Source organism: Ambystoma mexicanum, chromosome 5p, assembly GCF_040938575.1.
Source record: "Ambystoma mexicanum isolate Mex_15411 chromosome 5p, UKY_AmexF1_1, whole genome shotgun sequence".
In the NCBI taxonomy this organism is placed as follows: Eukaryota; Metazoa; Chordata; class Amphibia; order Caudata; family Ambystomatidae; genus Ambystoma; species Ambystoma mexicanum.
The window spans coordinates 570,348,514-570,372,633 of NC_090930.1; positions in this window are offsets into that span (position 1 = coordinate 570,348,514).

Consider the following 24,120-nt stretch of genomic DNA (forward strand, 5'->3'; position numbering starts at 1 on the left):
TCCCATGGTTAAAAGAGCTGCTACGAGAGCTGCCAAGAGAGCATTTAATAACAATCATGAAGCTCGTTTGGATCAACAAATACAAAGAGATAGGAACACTAAGGAAAAACCTTTGGTACTCATGAATACCTTTAGTAACCTTTAGTAACCTTTCGTACAAGATCAAGAGTATTATCAACAAATATTGGAATAAAATTATGACCAAAGATATTGGTAGGCCAATTGTGGCATTTAAAAAAAGTACCTCTGTACGTAACGTAGTTATGAGAAATGATGTAAGTATCAAGAAGAAGGCATCCCAACAAACCAAATTATGGGGGTAACACGAGCAATGACATTTATTTAATAAAATGCCTGTGAAAACTTATATATATATTGTCAAAACGACTAGAAAATGCAAGGTAAGGATGATCGAACACAAGAGTTGTATTAGAAATCGAATTGAAAAAGCACCCTTGTGCAAACATTTTTTAGAAATGAAACATACCTGTAATGAAGTTGAATGGTGCATTTTGAAACAAATTAAGGGGAATCACAGGCATTGATAAATAAGAAGTTATTACATTTAGAACAAAAATTATTTTTTTTATCAAAAAGCCATATCCACGGTCTGAATGAGGGGGTGGAGTGGCATAACGCCTGATCATCTTTCTGGTGTCTGTTCATCCTTAAACAATGAAAGAAAGGATTGCACATTATGTGACTCTTTAGTCTTCTTGTCAACAACCTATTTTCTTTGAGTTATTGATGACATAGAACACCTTGGAGACCATTATGATTAAGTGTTCTGAAAATGCTTCTGGCAGTATATAATTGGAAGATTCGTCTGACAATTGCGTCTGACAATTGATGGCACTATGCTATTAACCATTGGTTACAATATTTCCAAAATATCACGGGAGTGTCCAAATGTTACGATAAGCTGTCAGATGCAAAACCATGTTTTGTGAATGTCCTGTTGTTGAGTTATTAATAAGGTTGCTGTCGCCCGCTTCATTAAGTGCATTGGTGAATATGTATTTTATAATTTATAGTGAGAAACTATGTCTCAGATAGCGGGATGTATCCTATATTTGTAGAGTAGTATGCAATGTATTAGTGTTGTTTCATTACCAATGTGGGCTTGCTTTGCGTTGCTGTTCTTAGGAGTGTAGATTTATGCCAGAATATGCAGCAATGTATTATGACCTAGGAAGTATAATGTATTTCCATAATGTTGTACTGTTTTAGAGAGTATGAAAGAAATTGGTTGTGAAATACAGACTTGAACCATGCATTTCACGCCACATAAATAAGGAAAAGTATACCGTTTATGGAACATTGGGTAGTGCTAATAAGATGACTCATAAGTTTCTTGAAGTGCTGTGCACAAGGGAGTGAATATTTGAGTTTCTGTCTGTTTCTAGGGGTGGACTACATCACTCAGAATAGACCTGTGTATTGGATGCAGAGGCCGGAGTGTGATGACATTGCTGCATCGTCGCGTTCATGTGATGATGTCATTGCGGGGCTTGGTGGTGCAATTTTTTGCCGCAATTCGTTGCCGTGGTTTTTGCCACAATTCGTTCCGCTTTTGTTGTTGAAAAAGGGACTGGAGACTGTCATGGCTCCTGTTTGACATTAGGTGACACAGAGGGAGCTATCAAGTAAGGTGAGGTTTGTTTTGGCCCAAGAGCCCTTTTTCAATATGTGGCCAGTTTACAGCTTATATGTCTCTGATCCCAATAGAAATATTTGGGTATTTTTTTCAGACCAGAATTTTGAGTACCCTGACCAAGCTAACTATTGGAGTTATATCCTGGAAAGTTCAATTGAGATTATCACCTTCAGTATAGAATCAAGTAAGTGTGGCAAAACGTATTGGTGGCCCTCTTGTTACTCTCACCCCTGCGCCAGTTTATAGTATGTATGTCTCCGATCCTAATAAGAATTTTTTGGTATTGTTTCCAGATCAGAGTGTTGAGTACCCTGATCTAGTTAAGAATTGGAATTTAATCCAGAAAGTGCCATTGAAACAAGCACCTTTTGTAGAGTTACAAGTAAGTGGGGCAGAGTTAATTGGTGACCTTTCTCTTACCCTTGTGCTAGGCATTTTGACTAGCTTTATTGACTAGTTGCCTGACTAGTGTGTTGACTTATTAACCCGACCTAACATAGGGCGGTTCCATTTTTCTATTCATGTTTCTATTCATTAACTCTCCATTGTCTGTACAGGGTTCCAAGAAATCCTTGAGATAGAGAATTACCACTACAGGTTAATTGGGATAACAATTATTTATCGCCATCTGGTCATCCACCACAAGAAAGTCCAATTATTTGAGTTCCAGAATCAGGGTAAGACATCTACCATAAGAATTCCATGTCAGTACACAGCTTCATTTGGTACCCAATAGTCCAATTTTAATATTTGTCACATGCTAGAGAATTGAGGAAAGAAGGCAAGAATTCCTGTAAGAAGTTGGAATCTGCATATTTAAACCAGTTGAGGTTGCAGAAAAAAATCCAGGATATTAACCCCTCGATCAAGAGAGGTATGTAATTATTTACGCACTTCACACCCGTTTGGGGATTAGGATGGTACTAATATATTAAATAATGAACTAGTTTTATGACACTGAGCATTAATATAGTGTCTTTTTAATTTACAGGGCACTTCTCCTATTTTAAAGATTTTAGGATTCGACGCAAGACACTACATACCCCTGAAGAATGTCTGAAACTGATGTTTGAATGGACAGGAACTTGCACACTTCGGGAAGCTATAATTGTACCAATATGAACAAGAAATAGCCAAAATTATTGAAGTTTAGGGATCCGAATGTGAATCAGTTACACGTTTTGACCCTTAAAAAAGTACATCATTAGGACCCATTCATGTTGGTTTCACTTGTGTTGTTTTAAGTTTTGTGCAAGTGTTTTATGTTGTGTTAGCATTTTTATGATAGTTTTTCTTTAAATACAATGTTCGTGTGATTAATAAAAATTGTTATAATTTGTGAATAATACACATACATGATATGGTATTAGTGAGATTGTTAGAGAAGATACTTACAGACACTTTTTTAGATAATTCAACTTCTTTTTGTATATGACAATCTATTTACTGTAGAGTAAGAAGTGTGTTCATCCCCTTCTGCGGCTTTTGCCGGTTTGAGAATAGTGTTCCTGAAGTCCTGCATTTGCCTGGGGGCTGGGCCTAAAAGCCACAAGTTCCCGTGACTCTGATGCTGACGTTCTATTAAGTTGATCGGGTACGCGTGTTCAGCAGAACACGCTGAAAGAGAGTGAAGCTCTTTTCTCTCAAAACACAGGCCCGGCTTCTTTATAAAGCGATACATCTGGAACATTTTAAAGTGCAATTGGTGAAATATTATTTTTCTCACATAAAAAGCACACAATTATCTTTAATATTTGCTGGATACCTGTTTTTACAACTCTGCGAAGTCACATGTAGCATTAAGAACAATCTTCTCACATAATTTAAAGGCTTTTTCTTTTCCAACATTTATTGTGCATTTGATGAAGTACAATTATTCCACACAAGTGCAAACACTTTCAAGAGTATTTGGCTGAACATTCACTGGCTACTTTTTGTACAACTCTGCGCACTCTCCTACGCAGCATTCAAAACTGGAAAACTCCCTTGATACTAAAGTATATTTAATAATGTGCAATTGGAGAAATATAATTATTTCACATAAAAGCACAGTTGCTATTTTAAAATATAATGAAAAAAAGTTTTTGAGAACTTATAACTAAACACCTCCTGGCTACTCTTCTTACAACTTTGCACAGTCACCTATACAGCATTGAGAATCGAATGCCATGTGTTTATATGTTTAGAAACTGATGCCAGTATTCCATTGTTGAACATTTACCTTGAATTGCTATTGCTTGTAAACTACCTGTCTGTAAGTGAAACTCCTTTTTCCGAGAGAATCTTATCATAAGGCAGGTGAAGTACAAATACCTATCTAATCACAGGTGTGGCATTACATTAATTCCCTCAATATGGCATCAAAGAAAAGCCAAGTTAAGAAAATACCTATTTCTCCTTCTAACAAGAGACAGAAAAGCAAATCGGTGACGCATAAGGAAGACGCTCTCGACCCAACCATGCAGACCATTCTTATGGAAATAAAGGCGCTAAATCCCTTTATGGAAGCAACCAACGCTAACCTTCAACACATTGATGACAAATGGACTGCTTTTGAAACAAGAATAACTGAACTGGAGCTGAGATTTCGCAATGCTGTTGACATCAGAGGCAGAGTTCAAGTGCTTGAGAATACTGTTAAATCCCTGCAGAAACACACACAAAAATTAGAAAATCGCAAGAGAAGGAGCAACTTACAAAATGTTGAATTGCCTGAAGGTATTGAGGGCAATGATCCAATGCTGTTCCTTAATACTCTCCTGACAAAGCTCCTGGAACTACCATTGTTAGTCCAACTGAACATCCAAAGGGTTCACCAGATCGGACCAATGATATCAATGCAACCTTCTAACAGTACTAGCAATAACTCATCTAGAACCATCATATTTGCTCTACTGGACTTCACTCATGTACTTTTGATCTTGGAGAAAACCAAATCAATAAATCAACTTGCAAGGAATGGTAGAAGGATTTTCATCACCCAGGATGATTCCAATGCTACAGCAACCCGAAGGAAAGAACTACTTCCTCTCAGACCTGATCTTAAACAGTTCAATTCAAGATATGGCATCATACACCCAGCCATTTTTAAAGTAACTCTCAGTGGCCACACATCTACATTTTAAGAGCCGGCTGACTTAAGACACTTTATCCAAAATCAGAGGACAGATGACATGGATAATTCTATACCACCTACCTGATTGTCACAACTTATGTTTCATGAATTACTACAGACCTTCACCATAAAGTTTCCTCACCGGAGTGGGGTGTGAGGATGGCTGTCTCCTTGGAGGTTCTCCCACCCCCATTTTTTTCTTCTCACTCAACATGGATTGGAGTGGCCGCTTCCTGTTAGCCACGATTCATGTTGACGTTTTTCTCTCTGGATTTATATTAACCCTGTTTATTATGTTTGTCTTCCCTCTCCCCTTATGTATCCTACTTTCTGTGTCCCTGTCAAGAGCGTTCATGAAGTTTACCACTTTTTCAAAAACATTATTTAGTTCTAGGTTTCATATAACGCCTACACCATTTTTTTAGCATTCATAACTCAAGTGTTCTTTAGCTTTGTTACATGTTTAGTATCCTACTGTACGTTTTTGCATTCAATGTAACAACATGGAATGTTAAAGGACTACATAATTCTATTAAAAGACAGAAAATGATGTCTCACCTTAACAGAACCAAATCCTCCATTGCCTGTATCCAGGAATTGTATCTCTCTAATGCAGAAGCAGCTAAAGTTAAGCATCATTGAGTTGGTAGAGTTTTTTTAAGCGCTGCTAATGAGAAGAAAAATGGTGTTAGAAACTTAACAAGAAATGTAAATGTCAAGTATTGGCGAATTAATCTGATGGCATTGGCAGATGGCTAATGGTAAAACTTTCAGTCGACTGAATTTACTATCCTTAACATGCATGGACCCAAATCGCCAGATCCTTCCTTTTGGGTATAAACTACATCTTTCTCTCTAATGCAAATAATCTTATTGTCTGTCTGTGGTGACTGCAATGGGATTATGGTTCCATTTTTGGATAGGGAATCTACTGTTCGCTATAAATATACCAACTCCCACATGCAATTCACCAAATTCATGTCAGAATTAGGTCTTGTAGACTCCTGGCGTATTACTCATCCGTCTGACCCCAACTTTACATTCTTCTCCAACCCTCACAAAACTCTATCTAGATTAGACTAGAGGCCTCATTACGAGTGTGTCGGTACTTTAACAACGTGCCGGTAAACCTACCGGCACCGTTGTTACTGGACCGGCATACTCCGAGTCTGCGGGCAGCTTCTGTCCCGCCCGCCAGGTCTGACCTTCACGGAAGCACTGCACTGTTAGAAATGCTGCCTGTGCTTCCATCATCCCCATTCCCATTTGAGTCTGATGGGACTCAAATGGGAATGGGGATTAACGATTTTCCCGCGCCTGACTTCCAGTAACACCAGGCTCATAATCCCCCAGTGTTTCCTTGAAGCAAGGTGCCGGAAAAAATGCACAAGTCTGGCTGCAGCCCATATAATGAGGCCCATTATATTTATATCCAAACCCCTTGCAAGTTGTCTTTAAGATGCCAAGATTGACTATATAGAACTATCAGATCACGCACCTGTTCATTTTCAACTATCCTAATGCAAAAGCCCAAAATCTCTAATAGATGGAGATTTAACTCAGCACTCCTCAAAGACGAAGCATTTACTCCCTTCATAATACAGCAGCACGACAGCTATTTCTCAGAAAAACTTACCAATAACTGGGACTGTTATAAAGCAGACCTTCGAGGACACATTAGTCCTTCGTAGCTAAATAAAAGTTGCTTAAATAAGAGTCAGAGAACATTTTTAAATAACTTAAAGCTCTAGAATCTCAATGCGCTTGCGCCAACTCTGAAACATTCTTAAATTCCATCTTAAAACTTAGAATTCAATACAACAAAATTGTTACACAATATTCCTGTGATAACCTTTTAAAATACAAGGCTAAAATCTACCAACTTTCTAATAACTTAAGCAAGTCCCCAGCATCTTGCTAAAACTTAAAAAAGGGAAAGCCACAATTGCAGTTATTAAAGACTGCTTGGGCAACAGAATGTTTTCAGATAAAGAAATTGTCATGGTTTTCTCAGATTTTTATAAGAAATGATATACCTCTGAAACCTCCCCCTATAATGAGCCCATTCGGAAATGTCTTCATGATACGCCTCACTCATCCTATCCATTAACTAATCTTCAGTCACTCAATGCTCCCATATCCATTAGTGAAATTCATAAAGCCATCAAAGACCTCAAAAAAAGGCAAAGCTCCTGGACCCGACGGATACTACACCAATTTCTATGCACATTTTAAAGACATTTTAGACTTAAACTTAATGAACTCTTTACCCAATGTATTCAAGATGGCGGAGCTCGGGGATCATTCTTGGAAGCCATCGTCTTACTTTCGCCCAAACCAGGTAAGGATACTGAACTTCCCTAAAGTTATAGGCCCATCTCCCTCATTAATACAGATTGTAAAATCTCTGCAACAATCTTTTATTGGTACTATCTTTTTAGTTAAACAAGACCAAGTAGGCTACATTAAAGGTGTATTATCCCCTTCAAACATAATGCTGGTTCTAGACTCTCTTGTCTTTATTCATGGCTCCAAAAACCCTTATGCAACAATTGCCCTCGATGCTGAGAAGGCTTTCAACTGGGTCGAATGGAAATATATCTTCGAAGCTCTCAAATGGAATGGGCTTTAAACACCATTCTAAGCAATGATCAAAGGTCTTTATTCTAATCTGATGACCTCTATTTTCATTATTGGACATATATTCCCTTATTTTCCTTTATTCAGAGGCACATGCCCAGGGTGTGCGTTTTCCCATTTTCTGTTTATCTTGGCCATAGAACCCTCTTGGAAAGAATATGCCAAAATGTTAACGTTAAAGGCATAAAATGTGGTGACTTACAAATTAAACTGGATGCATATGCTGATGATGTCTTATTACTGCTTAACGATCCCAATTCATCCTTGCCTCGCATTTTAGACATTATCTCACAATTCTCAGTGGTCTCAGGTTACAAACTGAACACAGACAAGTTGGAAATGGTATCTCTTTATGTACATTGTACCAAACATCAAATAGCATCATCAGGTATGAAATGGTGTCCGAACGGCTTTAAAGATCCTCTCCTCCTCTATCAAAAACATTGTTAAAATTAACACGGCTTCCATACTTTCTAGAATAGAGGAATACATAAGCTCCTGGTCTCCTCTCCACCTGTCATGGTGGAGTAGATTAGAATCCATCAAAATTATGATTTTACCAATTATTGTTTATCTTCTATGTATGTTACCCAGGCCCCTTCCGTCCACTTTCTTTAAATCCATTGATACCTGTCTGGCTACATTTCTCTGGGGAAAAAGAAATATAGATTGTCACTCAGTAAACTCAAACGAACACCGGCAGTGGGAGAGGTTGGGTTTCTGGATTTCAGGAATTACCATGTCGCTTTTGTGTTAAAGCAAATTCCTTTATGGTTGTTCTAATGATATACCCCAATGGTTATGCCTAGAGAGAGCAACGGTATCCCCCTTAAGTCTTGTTTATTGCTTTCATATACAATTTTATATGTCCACTACCACAGAATGTACTTATTCTCCACAGCTCCCAAATCCCATCACTACATCTCATTGTATGGTTTAACCCTTTAATTAGAATAAATAAAAAACAATTTTTTGGAGGCCAATGTTCTCTCTGGGTATGAAATATCTGATCAGCTATTTGTTCATGGTGCTCCAGTACTTTTTTATGTTCTTGTTGAAAGATTCAATGTTCCTCTCTCTTTTCTGCAACAATCCTTGTCCATTATTGATGCAATTGTTGAACATTATGATTCTCTCAATAACAAAAGCATTGCTTCAAACACTGATAGGTTACAATCTCTCTAAACACCATCTATTTCTGATTCTTCATATTACAAGATTCTTCAGCAAAACTCTTCTACAAACAGTTGGCATGATTGCTTCTCAGCCTGGCAACAAGATGGCATATTAAGAGATAATCAACTGGAACGGCCTAAAGTTTGGAACCACATATCTAAGGTCACAACTTCAGCAAATATACTTCAAACCACTTACTTTTTCCATCACAGAATATTCATTACTCCACTTCTTTTCAGCTGTGGCCTCACACAAAATGACAATTGCTGGAACTGCCATCAATCTCCTGGATCCTTTAAAGATATGGTTCTTGAATGCAGTTTTGTCTCATCTTTTTGGATTCATATTTGGAAAACCATCAAAAGTATTTTCAACATTTCAATTGACTTCTGTCCTCAAGTTGCATTTGCTGGAAGCCCTATTGTTCAAGATATTATATACAGATACAAACACGTTTTGCTTAATGTATTTATTATGCTAGCTATCAGAACAATCTCATCCAACTGGAAGTACCTAGATAAGCTTTATTACAAAATGTGGTGGAATTCAATATGCAACACTAACAGACTAGAAAGGTGTAATGCCTCTACTGTGTCTTTATTACATGAACATGAACTTAAATGGAAAACAACTAATACTGAATTTCTTACACTTTCATTGGTGGTTTAATAATCATAAATCAATATGTACTCATACCAGGCCCTCTTATATCTCAACAGTTAAGTTTTATATTTTTACTTCCTTCGTTCAGAAGCTATACAAGATACAATGTGATTTGTTTATTCCTTGTATCATGTGATTTAAATAAAAACCTTTAAAAACAAAACAAAAACAATGTAGATTCATATTTGAAACAATTGCGCTCTGTCAATGAACATGCACTTGTTACTGTCACTGCATTACTCACCTCACTACAATGCATATATTACTCATGTTTGCTCTATTCATGTATATGATAGAAACCTGTTGTGTCTTATCATACACACCTTGTCACCTTACACTTGCACATCACCACACATAGACATCCTTGATAAAGACTTTGGCCGAAACACATGTGACCTGAACTATACATGCCAAGAGAACCGTCAGCACTCACATGCACAATAAAAAACTAAAATTGGGAATCAATGCAAGACCTTCTTTTAAACTAGTCCACACTCAAGGATGTGAACAAAATCCAGCGCCATTACAAACAAGGTTTGCCTACCTACTCCAGTCATAATAGGGGACTGGAATGAAGACGGATGAGGTGGGATAATGGGGGCCAGGAATGATGAAGAGTAAGGCTGGGATATGTGGGGATTTGTAAGAGAAAGAATGTGCTAGAATTGTGTGGGGTAATCTGACAGTACGAATAGTGTGAGTTCTGGGAATTGGGGACTGGGATATGGACGAGTAAAGCTACAATATTGGGTTACTGGGATTAGGAATAGTGAGACGGCAGTAATGGGTGACTAAAATGTGGATTAGTGAGTCAGAGTTATGGCACCATGCTAAGAATGAGTTATGAAGTGGCAATGGGGGACAGGAAGAAGGACAAGTGACGCTGGTGTGCCTGAGGACTGGGATGAGGGAGGGTTATTTGGTGATAATGGGGTACTGGGATTATAAAGAGTGAGACTAGAACATTGGTTTTCAAACTGAGGGTGCCGGGGCACAGCCCAATGCCCAGGTCGGGTGCATCCCCTCAACATGGAAATAACAGAGCCAGTTAAAAGCTGTTGCAGGATGGCATGCACTGTCTGCATATCCCATCCCAACATGAACCCTACATTCTCAGTGTGACGGGGCAATGCTTATGTTTTTGGAACAAAGATACACATTTAAATGCAGCATCTACATTGCAATGACATTGCTGTCACAGGACTTGTCAATCAGGATATCTGTGACTTCTGAACCTGCTATGTGCCTCAGAAGAGCAGGGACTGCAGACCAGGATACTTATGCAGCAGGGAGCAGGTGTACAATATGCTTTTGGCATGGAGTTTGATGAAAGGGTAACCTGATTATCAGACTACCCTTTCTGAGATGGATTACGCGCATTGTGTTATTATTAATACAATTCTTTTTAAACTATCCTGGTCAGATGGCAACCCTTCAGATTACCTCATTCCTTTCCCCATCTTACCTACCGCCCAAAACCCCACCACACTAATCTCTACACTCACCCACATACCCTAACTCACACCTCTCTACCAACCCCACCTACAGTACCTCTCTTCACTACCCTCCACGCACCGGAACTCATTACACTCTGCTCAAACCCGCCCAACCTCACTCCACTCTATCTCGACCCTTCCTACCTCACTCCACCTTCACCCACCCTTTGTCAGTCTTCTCTAAAAAAACATCCATCATTCCTCACTTATTTACACCCTGCACACCACATCTCACCCCTTTAGAACTTCACACATCATAGCTCCCGCCTTTAAATTCAGACCTCTCTACTCTATTTCACTCCGTTGTAGCCCAGCCACCGCAAGTCACTCATTTCTTCCTGCTCTACCAATCATCGCACTTGGTGAGTGCATATGTTATGCTGTGGACCCCCTGTGTGGTAGAGCCATGGTAAACTCGCTGTATTTCTTTCTCTTCAAGGTGAATGCGGTTGTTACTGTCATATACACAAAGGATTACATCAGGGATAGAGACTAGCATGGGTGTGTGCAGTTTGTCTGTATGACTTCTCCTTAGTGGCGGCAAGAGGTTTGCCTAGCTCCACTCCATGCACTTGGTTTATGACAACCTCTTTGTTTTTATTTAGCTTTCAAGTGGACCCATGGACGTCTGTAAACTTGAGAAATGTGATACTTCAGGGAAGGAACATAGGCGAAATTGAAAATACCCTGTTCTGTCACTTAAAAGAACAGTGATGACATCTATGATGTAAAATAATATGCCAGTAGAGTTAGAGGGGCACATAGATTCACAAAACCCTCGAACCTCAGCGAAAAAGCTTTACTTAAGGTGCAGTTAAGGTGATTTAGCACAGCACAAACAGAAATTCTGACAAATTCAGTAAAAGAATCGTTATTTGAGTTGTGGTTAACGTGTCAGATTAACGTAAAAAAGTAAAACAAAGAAGAATCGGATTCAGCAGGTGCTGAAAGCACCATCACATCACGTCTGGACCAACATATGATGCAGACCATGAAAACAATCATTCCATCGAAGTATAACATGCTGCTTTAAAAAATATATATCCTTCAGTGTGACAGCGTAGAAGCATCTATCAGCAGATTTACATGAAAGTTGTCTTCCAACCACCTCCAACTCCCTGCATGGCTATCTTAATGTGTGCATAGACATAGGCATCAATTTCTCCTTTTTCCTCTTAACAAAGTTGCAGGAAAAGAATCAGCCAAATCAGAGATGCATGTGCCCTCATTTAATATTGCATACACATCTTTCTAAAATGTTTTTTACATTTATAAAGCGCACAAAGTGGCCCTGGGCCATCGTGGCACTGTTACAGTGGTGCTTACTTAGTTACAAGGACAATAGGCATGAGCGTTTGTCTCTTGTTCTCGGTTACATTGAACTTAATGTCACAAAGCCGGGTGTTAACATTGCTAGAGAAAAGGGAAAAGATACAGGCTAAAAGGTTCATGTTAGTGACATAGTGCCAAATGCCCAGATCCGAAGGCAGGAGACCTTCCCTGAGGTGGAGGAGTGGGAAGGCATAGAAGGCATAGGACACTGCGGAGAGTTCAATTGAAGAGAACAGTTTTGAGAGATTTGCAGAAATGCTAGGTGAGAGGTCTCATTTCTCAAGGTTGTAGGGAGGGAATTTCAGAGTTTGGGGCAAGGAAAGTGAAACAGGTACCTCCTGCTTTGGCCCTTTTGAAGGAATGGACTTTGAGCTGGTTGGAATGATGTGACCTTATAGTTCTTGAGGAGGTGGGTCTTGTTACTATTTTCTTTTTAATGTTTCAGTTCATAAAAATCTTTTCTATTTCCATTTACATAATTTACATGGTTACTTCTTTAAATGAAATTAAAATAAACCAAGAAAGAATGGTTAGAGTTTACAAAATTCCCTATAACTCATTTAAACTGTTCCTTCACACAAATAATGTTCTTAGTGTGTTCAACAAGCAATCTGGGTCTTGTCACTTCTTTCATTCAGATTGGTCGATAGTAGCTTTTTCAATGATCTCTTTCTTATCAGACACTTATCAGCAAGTTAAGGGTGGGCAGTGCGTGAGAAGCATTTATGGGTAATGGCTGATGTCTTGAAGAGAATCCATTCTTCAACCGGAAGCCAGTGGGCTTCTTGTCTGGCGCAGGAGATGTGGTCCCTTTTGGGAATGCTGAGGGCTACAATAAGGGCATTATTCTGAATTATTTGCAGTTTGTTGAGATTTTTTTACGAGGTGCCGGCAAATAGGACGTTACAGTAATCTAACTTACTCCAATGGTAGCTCTGGCTATGGAGAGGCAGTTACCTGTGGATAGGTCTGGTTTGTTTAACATTAATTAATTTGGTTGTGAATGCCGCTGAGGATGCGTTGTTTCGGACCCGTGACCGGGGTGGAAATCTAATTGCCTCTTACCTAGGATGTTGCTAGTTTCCAGGCGTTGCCTGATTTGTATGTATGCAATCTTTGATGAGATTGGTCGGGCAGGCATCTCCTTTACAGTTGGAGGGTTTTATGCTTTTGAGTATTGCTAGTACTTCTGGTTCCGACACATCCTTAAAGGAGAAAAGCATTTTATCATCCGCAAGATGAGGAATATCCTCTGGCGTGGTAGGAAGATTGGATTTGGGCAGGGCAGTGTAGTGGGCTTTGATTTAGCTTTGTAGGAGATCTTTTTTGTGGAGCATGGCAGACTGAATGTTTGCACACCAGGCTTCGTCTTTTACGAGATCTAGGGTGGTGGTGGCTGGGGTGGCCAATTCTTTGAATATGGCGAACATTTCCTTAGATTCAGATTTCGTGTTTCTGGTGTTGTAGGAAGCGGATTTGGCTGCAGTGATGGCTTTTTTATATTGGAAGTCGATTTTCTTGTAGGCATGTACACATGCACACTCACAGCAGATCTCTCCTCACGAGCACCTTCATAACCAAACCGGACACTTAAATTTGATGCATTAGATGTTTTTCCCTACACTACACACTCTTAATTCTCTTTTTTTAGAAATCCAGAAGCCCCAATCCACATATCAGTCACCCAGTCAGACCAAATACCTACATCAGACAAATAGTAATGGACCTCATTAAGAGTTTGGTGTTGCGGGCATTAGCAGTGGTAATGCAGTGTAGTTACCACTGCATTACCACTGCATTACCACCCCACCAAACAACGGGTCTGGTGGTAAAGTGGAGGAAAAACCTCCAGCAAAATGCTAGAGGTAATTCCTCTGCCATACTGCCAAATAAGAGCTACATCGTCAGAATTACCACCCTTGTTAATTCCGCCAAAATCCCATGGAGTCCTATGGGCTCCAATAAATGTAGACTAACAACGCCGACCCCCAATTGTAATATAGCAGTAATTCCGCTGGACCAATTGGCAGTAATGGTAAATCCATTTGGTGGTATTTTGGTAGATCTACCACCAAAATACACCAAACATAATGAGGCCAAGTCTCTACTGAGTGCCTCCAAATCTTCCTCAGAAACACAGTCCCTTCTTCTTCTCATCTGAAACCCATGCCACTCTTTCCAACACACACCCTGCATAGTAGATTTTCGAGCGTTACATTTGTTCAGGAAAAAAGAGAAATTGGTTAAGCAGGGGTGAGCTAGGATTTGTAGAGTAGTATGGGTGGGTTAAGGAGAGGGCATGTTACGGTGGGAAAAAGAAGCAACGTTTGATTTGCTTTGGCAATAGAGAGGGCTGAGGAATTACACATACACATAGATAACATACCAACGTGGATGATGATGTGTTACCCAATACATGTCAGATACTGAAAAGTGGAGCAGTGTTGTTTCATTACACTCGTGTCTGGGAAACAGATTGATGTATTTGTGACTGAAAGCTCCTGAGAGGTTGCTGACTTGCACATGCTATTGTCTATTTGCCAAAATTGTTTTTCAATCAAACTAGTAGTACCATGAAAAATGATCACCACCACAACTTCTCAACAGTTCTCAGGTTATTTCGTAGGTCACAGGCAGCCACTAATGGTCTCATGCTCTCTCACAGGGCGCAGCCACCTACTGAAGGTCACAGGCACTGTTGTAGGGTACATCTACCACCAAATGTTGTTGGGCTCTCCCACAGTGTGCAGGCGCACACCTACAGTTCTTGGGCTCTCTCTCACAGAGTCCAGTCAGGTATTAAAGTTCTCTGGATCACTAACGGGGGTAAGCTGCCCACTCAAATATGTAGGATTCTCTCACAGGGTGTAGCAACTCACAAACGCTCTGGGGCTCTCATAAAGGGTGTAACCACACGCTAAATATCTCTGTTATGTCACTGGGTATAGCTACCTACAAAGGTTCTTGGGATATCTCACAGTGAGCACCCACTTGCTAAAGTTCTAGTACTCTCTTAAAGGCCTCACCCACCACTTACATTACCAGGGTCCCCCACAGGGCGCAGCTACCCACCAAAGATATCACACTTTCCAAAAAGTGTTCTCCAGGTCACACACAGTGTGATTGCTCTCACCGAACTTCTCCAACTCTCCCACAGACTGCTGTAATTCTCGTGAGTAGGTACTCTACTGATGAGGTGAGTCCCTTTCCCTGACTACCTCATTGCTTCTTTTGTGCAAAGGTACCTATATGAGGGAAAGAAGATGGAGCGCTATGTTCCTCAGGTTTTGGCCACCACCACTGCATGATTCAGATCCCCTCAGTTTACAGATCTGCCATGTAGGGACTAGGTCCATCGTCACTTATTATATATAGGGGGTCTTTCCCAAAGGCAGTGGCAGCCAGTGTTAAACTGCTTTGAACAGTGCGTCGGGGTTGTGCTGGCAACAGTGGCCTGGGGCTCTGATGTGTCACTGGCACTGATAGGACAGGTTGGATGGGTGCAGGAATGTTGCAACAGTACTGCACTTTGGCCCTGGACATTATTAGGACCTGCTCCATATTCATCACAGTGGAGAGGGTGGTTGGGCCAGCAGGATGGCTAGTGGTCTACGTGTGGGTCAGGGTACTTGGTTGCCAGTTAATGGTTAATTTTTACTGGAAAATGTAGGACCACATACCTGCCTTTTCCTTTCTTCCCTCATTTCACCCCATTTCACGCTCTTCCCACAAACCTTGACCATTGACCTGTCCTGAGACAACCAGGCACATATAAGTTGCTGCTCGCTAGGCATTCCTCCTGTGGCTGCTTTTCTCCAGCACAATGGCAAGAAAATTGCAATGCTCCATCCCTGCCTTCTCTCCCCCTCCTAGCTCACTATTCCTCCCTCCAATTAGGTAAGTAGGTCATTGACCCAAATGCTCCTACTGACACACGTTCCCTGCATCATTGGCACCCTCCCTCTGTTTAGTGCAGATCACTTCATACTCAATGACCCCACTCATACAAGTGCCTTCCCATTTTCCTACTGCAGGGTACCAGCTGCTGCCTATTCACACAGGATGAACATGCCCTCCTGCTCTTCCACTTGCCCTTTCTTGTAGGACTATCAGCAAGAGGAATGGCCTCTGCTGACTGCGTGGGGTGTCCACTAAAGGCATTGACTCCTCTGCATCTGTGCAGTGTGCACCAGGGGCCTTGCTTCCATGCCTCTTTGGGGGTGCCCACAAGAGGCCATGCCTCCCATACCGCTGTGAAATCTTCCACCAGTGTTTCTTCTGCCATTGCCCCTGTGGTACTACTCAGTTCCTCCTATGATGGACTTTCCTCTTCTCCTACTCCTTCTCAGGCACCTCGGTCCATTTCTTTTGTAGTCTTGCTAAATAAGTGGATCAGTGATATAGCATGACCTGGGACTGTAAACCCACACCAATGAACAACTCCACCATCATATCTGCCTACCTATTCATTGTCCATCACATAGAATTCTCCTCCTACTGTGAGGAAAAACACAGCTCCTCTTCCTACTATTCTCACAACTTCGTCCCGTGAGTGATACACAAATGAGGGATGCTTGAGAAATCAAACACACCCCACAACCCAAAAGTGTAAAACCATCGGTAAGAGCCAAGAACATTGAGAACAAATCAAGAAATCCTACTGAGACAAACAATATTCACGACAATCCAATGCAATCAACAGAACAACAAATGTGGAAACAAGTCAATAAAACAACAAACAAGCAGGAAAAACTGGGAAAAGTAAAACGAACATTTAGATGTTTTTTTGGAGGATAGGTTTTGGGATTGGAACATTGTTAAGCTTTTTCAAATGTTGCTATACACAACAGAAGTTGAAACAGCACATATTGTTTTTATGGGGGGAAAATAACAACAAACTAAGAGCACATGAACAAACACTAAATCAAAGGGGCAAACAAACTCGCAAAGAAACCCACACATTAGATGAACAGAACACCTACCTGATATGCCAGAGAACTCTTTAAATCAATAAAAAATGCGCTCATCCTTCACGTGTGAGATTGCCCAATATTCTCTTTCCCTCAAATCCTCGCCAAAAAACTACATGCAGTGAGCTGTGCATTTTCTTGAGGTCTGGAAGCTTCAAAGGTTTTGGTTCCCAGGATGAACCTTATAAATATACCTGAGAGTCGACCCGAGGTCTGAGACTCCTTATTGGATGATGAATCAACACAAGAAACCAGGAAGCCCACCAGAAGTTTGACTCTGGGTTCTCCAATGCCAGAGGTTTGTCTGATCCCCCTCTACATTCTCATTTAAGCCTAGTTAAGTTTCATCCATAGCTACTATTTTGCTAATCTTTTTTGGAATTCTCTACCAGTTTATGTCTGTTTGCCTTAATAGACTTGTATGCAGTTGTTGATGTATGCCTACTTTTTGTCTTAATGGAAATCGCTATTCCATATGTTGGCCTTTTTAGAATGTTCAAATCCAACAGCACATTAAAATGTAGGAATTGTGTACAATGTGCATTCCCACATTATTAAATAAGTAAAAGTTGCACCCCCTTACCTAATTCAATACATTATGTCAGCCTTGACAACAAATACTAAGCAGTGGGCATTTTAATTCCATGGTCATTTTGCTGGTGTGTTAAGTTTACGAAACCATGTATCTTGCCCCTGACTCGCTTTGAAGTAACACTTTGCCACCTTTTGTGGTCGTGCAAAGAGCTGTATAAATTGCCTGTCGAATGTATCTATACATAATTTAGCGAAGACCACTTTCTTCTTTCCATGAAACTCGTATTAATTAGCACATGCATATCATGGTATTTTCCGTGTGTGGTGTATATTTAATCTTCAACATGGTGCGTGGAGGCATGGGGCCCATTTCAGTCGTGTATTTCCTAGTCCATTGTGGGAGCAGACGCGGATCAGACTAAATGTATGTGCTCAACTTTGCTATAGAGAAGCAGGATAACACCTTAGAACAACTCTTAGCTGGATAGAAGATAAAGGGCCGGAGTAATGCTGTGTTTAGCATGGTGAAAAGTCACTTTGCACTGCCAACACACACCCTGATTCATGGAACTGTGCAAAGAGTATGTTTGCAGTGTTAAGTCCTTTTTGCAGTACAAAGTGACTTTGCTCTGCAAAAATACACTTTGCACAGTTCCATGAATGAGGGTGTGTGTTGGCAGTGCAGAGTGAATTTGCACCGTCATAAAATAATTCCATGAATCGGGCCCAACGAGACACATTAGCCAGGAGATATATTTGGTGAATTGAGGAGCCACTTCAAGATTAGTATGATGGGGCATATTTTCTTTGGAGCGAGGCATTGCTGTAAGGAAATGTTCTTGAATGCTGTACTGTGAGGTTAAGGTGTTTGTTTTGAGAGTTGGCCCAAGAGTTATATGAGAATTGTTCTAGTTACTGACTGGGGTTCGGTTGTGCTAATGATGGAATCGGTGGTTTGAAGGTGAGACTCAATATAATGGAATGGGTGTAGTAGTGAGTGTCACAGGTTGTACTGGTCCTGTTCAGTGTAGATGTTAGGAAGTGAAGCATAAATAGATAAATAAGAATTAAATATATAGCATGAAGGGCAAGGGGAGAAGAAAGGACTCTTAAAAGGTGGCAAGAAATCATGTATCCCCTTTGTGTAGTGCTCCGTTGCTTCCCAGCTAGGATTTCACTTTATAAATGCAGTGCATACAAATATATATAAATACATCAATTCCCAGAGTGATTTCACCCAATTATCCTATGAGAGATAACCAGTTGATTCCAGGTGAGGCCTCTTGTTTAATTTTACAGGTAGCCTTTGCGAGCATCATGAAGATCTCCATTACATTGTGGTTGAAAGAGCATATCTCAAACATTTTCATGGTCTAGGAGATCTTGCACCTACTTTTAAAAATCTCAGCACTTGTGACTCTAGATTGCCAAAAGGACCACACGGAGGTGAAGAAGGAAAATTAGGGGGTTTACACTACTAATGGGATTAACAGCATTGAATGGGAGTAGCAGGTATTATCAGGGAAGAGCGGGTATTTGCCAGTGGTTGCTGGCCCTTATCTGTGTAGTGCATAGGAAATGAAGAGTCACTTGATGAGTATGGTGAGGTGAGTGGGACAAGGTACCCTATGAGTTAGAGATAACATCATACATCCAGGTCTTCACACGCTAGCTAGCGTGAAATTATTCAATATAATGTTGGACTTAACAAGGGTTCAGGCGGGGATGGGGAAGGCGGGCTCATGAAAACCTATATGACCTTGCATTGATCAGAGCTTTCTCCCTTCCAGTTACATCCCGACCCCCAGCCATATCCCTCACTTCACCAGTGTTACTGTGGGTTTTGGCCCAGAAAGGAGTTGTTGGAAACAGATGAAGAACTGGGTCATTACAATCATTCACACATGGTGTACATGGTACTATATAGATATGCACACATTGGGGTGCTGGTTGCCCTCTGGCTTAGTTCAGGGATAGGCAGGGCAATTAATAAGTGAATATACACTTATGTACCCTTAACAGGGAGGACCTGATGGATCTAGGGCTAGCACAGCCGGGGTCATTGAGGTCTGTTCTGTCCCTTGATGAGGTGTGGTGGGCAGGGGCTGAGTGGTGGAAACCTGGAGCTCAGACTGTGAGTCAGGGCGGTGCATTATTGAGGATATGATGGTGAGTGTTGATCATTATTTCTGCATGTTTAAAAGGTTAATGGGCAATCCAGTTAGTGTCCTTCTTTCATACCCCTCGACCATAAATTTACCATTTAAGCATTAGGGTATCCCTCCTGCATAAGTTAAAGGACAATCAACCGTCTGGTGCCCACATAACAACATTTCGACATTGGTAGGCTGGCACTCTAGATATAACGTAGGTAAGCTATACAACTCTCTCTTTGAATAACAACATTCACCTAGACACTTCCAACTCTTGGATTTGAAAATCTTGAGTACCTACTTGATAGCACAGAATCACCATTCCGGAATGTACCTGTGTTTCTACAGTAAGAGAACCAGAGGTATTCTAGCCTGCAGAGCTAATAGGTTTGCCAAAGCACTACCCAAGCCCAACATGCACCCAACACCCCATCTCTCTTTTGTGCATTATCCATTGATAACTCTGAAACAGAACCCAAGCATATGCAAACTCCTACCCCCTACATCACTGGGTGTCTCGTCTTAACTCCATCCATTTCTTTGGATGAACAAGCACAAGCTAACAAAAATACCCAGTAATTTCTGACTTCCTTTGTGTGTGTCCACATCCCTAGCCTACCTCTCTCTCCCTACCCATACCCTCTGTCAAATCCTCCATCTCGTAGACTAAGGTCTTTCATTTCCCATAAGGGGGCTGAGGTGAACCAGTAGAAGGACTTGGACTACAGTGTGCCATGATGAGTGAATATTGTATTCAAATAAAAAGAAAATAATTATCTAGTCCTACTGTTATGAGGGACGTTCCCTGCCCAACCAACTAAAAATATTTGTGTGTGCATCAAAGTCCAAAGAAATAGTACTGAGTTTAAATCCTATTCAGCAATCTGGCCGTACCACTTAAGAAAAATAAAAATAAAGAAGCAGGGCAGAACAATAGCCTATGTCCTTGTCCCCTCTGCTTGGCAAAATGACTTGGATATCTTTTTCATAGGTTTTAAAAGTTCATCAATGTCACACTATACAGTTCACAACCTCTCTGCAGGTTCTGTATTCCACCAATTTCGACTTAATTCTGGACAGTTTTCTTATTTTACACTTAAGCACTGGAACCCTCTAGGTTCTCTCTCTCTCCAGTTTGATTCATCATATGTTGGGGCTCTTAGACTTCCCTAAGTCACATAGTCCTCTGACAGGCTCGCTTTATCTTGCTCTCGGTAGGGCATCTGTCTGTCAGGTTTTCTCGGTCCCATAACCCTTGAGGATTTCCCAGCCTTCACTGTTAAAGTCTCTCAGTTTCTTGGTGCTCTCCAAAGCCCTCTGACCCTCTAATTATCTTGCTTCAACTTTGATTATGTAAGGAGCATACACGCTTGGGTTTCTCAGGCTCCCATACCCTTGGTGGCTTTCATAGGCTCAACCCTCAAACCAACTTATTTTATCCTTGTCTTGGTAGGACGTCTGTCCATTCAGGTTTCTCAGGGTCCCATAATCTTTGTGGCATTCCCAGCCTTGTATGTCTCGGTTCACCACTCTCAATGGCGTTACCTCTTTGGAAATGTTCACTTCCCTTCTGCTGCTTGGCTCCACAGTTACTATGCTGCTCGTGCAAAGCTCAGGCTTTTGGGCTCTTCACTTCAGTCTGGTCTCTGTGTCACTTAACGGACCCTAGGCCCACCTTGGCTTCTGTGTGGTCACGCCGCCAGCTTGAACAATTGTTAGTTTGGTGGGCTAAAAACAGAAGCAACAACAGTCTTTCTCATCTGGGCATGTAGTAGATGTCCCAAATAAAGCCTGTACTCCAATCATCCATTTTGAAGTACCAGGAACATTTACACCGAGATATGTGACATATGATGAGCAAATAAACCAGCAGAGAGCTGCAGTAAGGTTCCGCCCAATACCCATCAGAAAGACAGCACATGTTGACGTACCTATACCAAGAACACCATGGACAGTAAGGTATCCATTAAGAAAAACCTACCAGCAAATGAGACGAAATGAAGATTGTCTAAGTACCGTCCCGGAGGAAACCAAAAATAGCTTAATGGAAGACGAATGGTGACGTCACAAGGGCCCAGACTGACTTGCAGAATAGAAGAAATGACAACCAGAGAATGACGCAGAGAGACAAAATGCTATAAATAAAGATATTGTGAACATAGAATGAAGGGACGATGTCAAAATGCAAGAAGCTTAAGCTGTAAGCAGGATGAAGATATTCAACCCGCTAACACCTGTACATATGCTTGAAACGCAAGAAAGCTAAGAAACCAGTGCAGTTTGCTATGCTTAGTAGAAGAATAGAGCGGCAAGCGCCATTATACATAATGTACCTCAAAACAAGGCACAGTATTATAAGTGCAAGTTCACTTTGCACTGAAAGCAGAATCAATTTAGGTTACAAGAGGCCAAACAAGACAAGATTCATATTCCAGCAAACAAGAAGAGACGGCTGAATCAAATCTCAGCAGATGCAACTCGTACCAGGAGAGCCAAGGTCATACTAATAAAGAAACAAACAGTAGCTTCACATAATTGAAACTTAAGAACAGAATATCCAGCTTCTAAAAGGCCAAAGATAAGGAGGCGTGGGCAGGTGGCAAGCTGAATGAGAATCAAATACAGAAATTGCAAGAAACTAGACAAATTCATGGTGTCTGCATCATGTGACCAGCCGAGCGAGGAGCAGCACAAGTTCACACCTACCCCTGGCATCCGTCCAAGCAAGAGATATCAGAACTTTTCCAGGTTGAAGATGCAGTTTTGAGGCCAACCACAGTGAGATAATTGACACATAATTGTTGTAGCGATGATTGATTGTAACCTTAAGTGGAGGAAAGCTGGGTAGCTGAAGGGGCCACCCTGCACCTGGCTGACCGTTCTGCGTGCTGCTAAGCAAAGTGAAAGAATATGCATGGAGTTGATGCCAAACTAATGACAATGGACCAAATAATCTAGGGTCCTATAGTTAGCAGAACCAATGAGATGTCATACTTTTAGTGTCGTCTACAGTAGTCATTAAGAAGGAAGGGCGTAGATGCCCACCTGACAGTGTTTACCCAATCCCCTCATCCCCTTACCATGTACAGATATAGCACCTATATTAAAGTTACCTTTTCCACACCAATAGAAATGCTTATTAACTTTTGAGTGTTACACGTCGGTTAGGATGAGTTTTGAATATACATTTTATTGTTTGTATGAAATTCGTTGGAGTTGAAGCAAGACGGACAATCGCATCACTATTGATTTCCATGACTCCCCGTTTTTTGTACTTGTCATTATACTGACTTCCTTTGCCAAACCATTGAGTTGTCCTTATTAATTGGTGTTGGAGTAACACATCTGCACCCCAATCCATCTCAAGGTGCTGCTATCTCATCTTAAAGTACTCCGGAGCAAACCCAGACTCGATGGGCCGGCCGAGCGTCTCCCCAATACACTTGGTAGCGGCGATCAGATGGTTATCGACTATCGATTATTGATTAAAGTAAGACACCTATTGACCGTCGACATAAAGTAACTCTAGGTCTTCGGCAATATCACAAGTCCTTTGCCATTCGGCTGAGTAGACTGTGAAGCTCCCCATAGACAGTGGCAGATTAAAGAGAGACTGCAGTCAGGCCCTGAAGGGATCCATGTTCCCCACACTTCCCTTCCCTTTCCTAAGGGCAGTTGAGCAGGCGAAAAACACAAGAAGGCGATAACAAAGGCGGTGATCCCAAGGGTCCAGAGAGGAAAATAGCAAACGTGAGTGGAACAAAAAATATAATGTTTTGGCAAATAGTGCATGCTATAGAACAAGTAAAGGTAAAAGGTAACAGAGGGAGGTGGAAGAAAACAAAATATAGTCAGAAGTAGAGTAGACTGTATATATGTAAGGGGATAATGAATTGAGAATAATAAAGTACACTAGGGTTACTGGGGAGGACACCTGAGAAGATGAGAAGAGAGAGGATACCGGGGAAGACACCAAAGATGTGAGAGGATTTGCCTTATTCCTACACTTTAATATATCGGCTAGAAGAAACGTGTACCCAGAATCCCAAATAATGGGGAACGAATAGACTACCACAACGTTTAAAGATGTCATGAAAGGGGTACGTTTACACTCCACAAAGGGCTAATGATTAGAGGCAGAGATATCTGTGTCCAGCTAGTGTCTGTCTAGTCTGTTGAGTGTCTGTTTTACATGTTTCCTGTTTGTGACTTCATACATATTGAACATTTTTCCTTGAGAAAACAGATCCAAATTTTGTTCGATTTTACAGCTGAGATAAAATCGCGTTGGAATTGATGTTTTTGAGTAAATTAGAAGATATAAATATTGGTGAAAGTTTGGATTAGAGCTTCCAGTGTTTGGTGCTCGGTCATATTGTTGGAA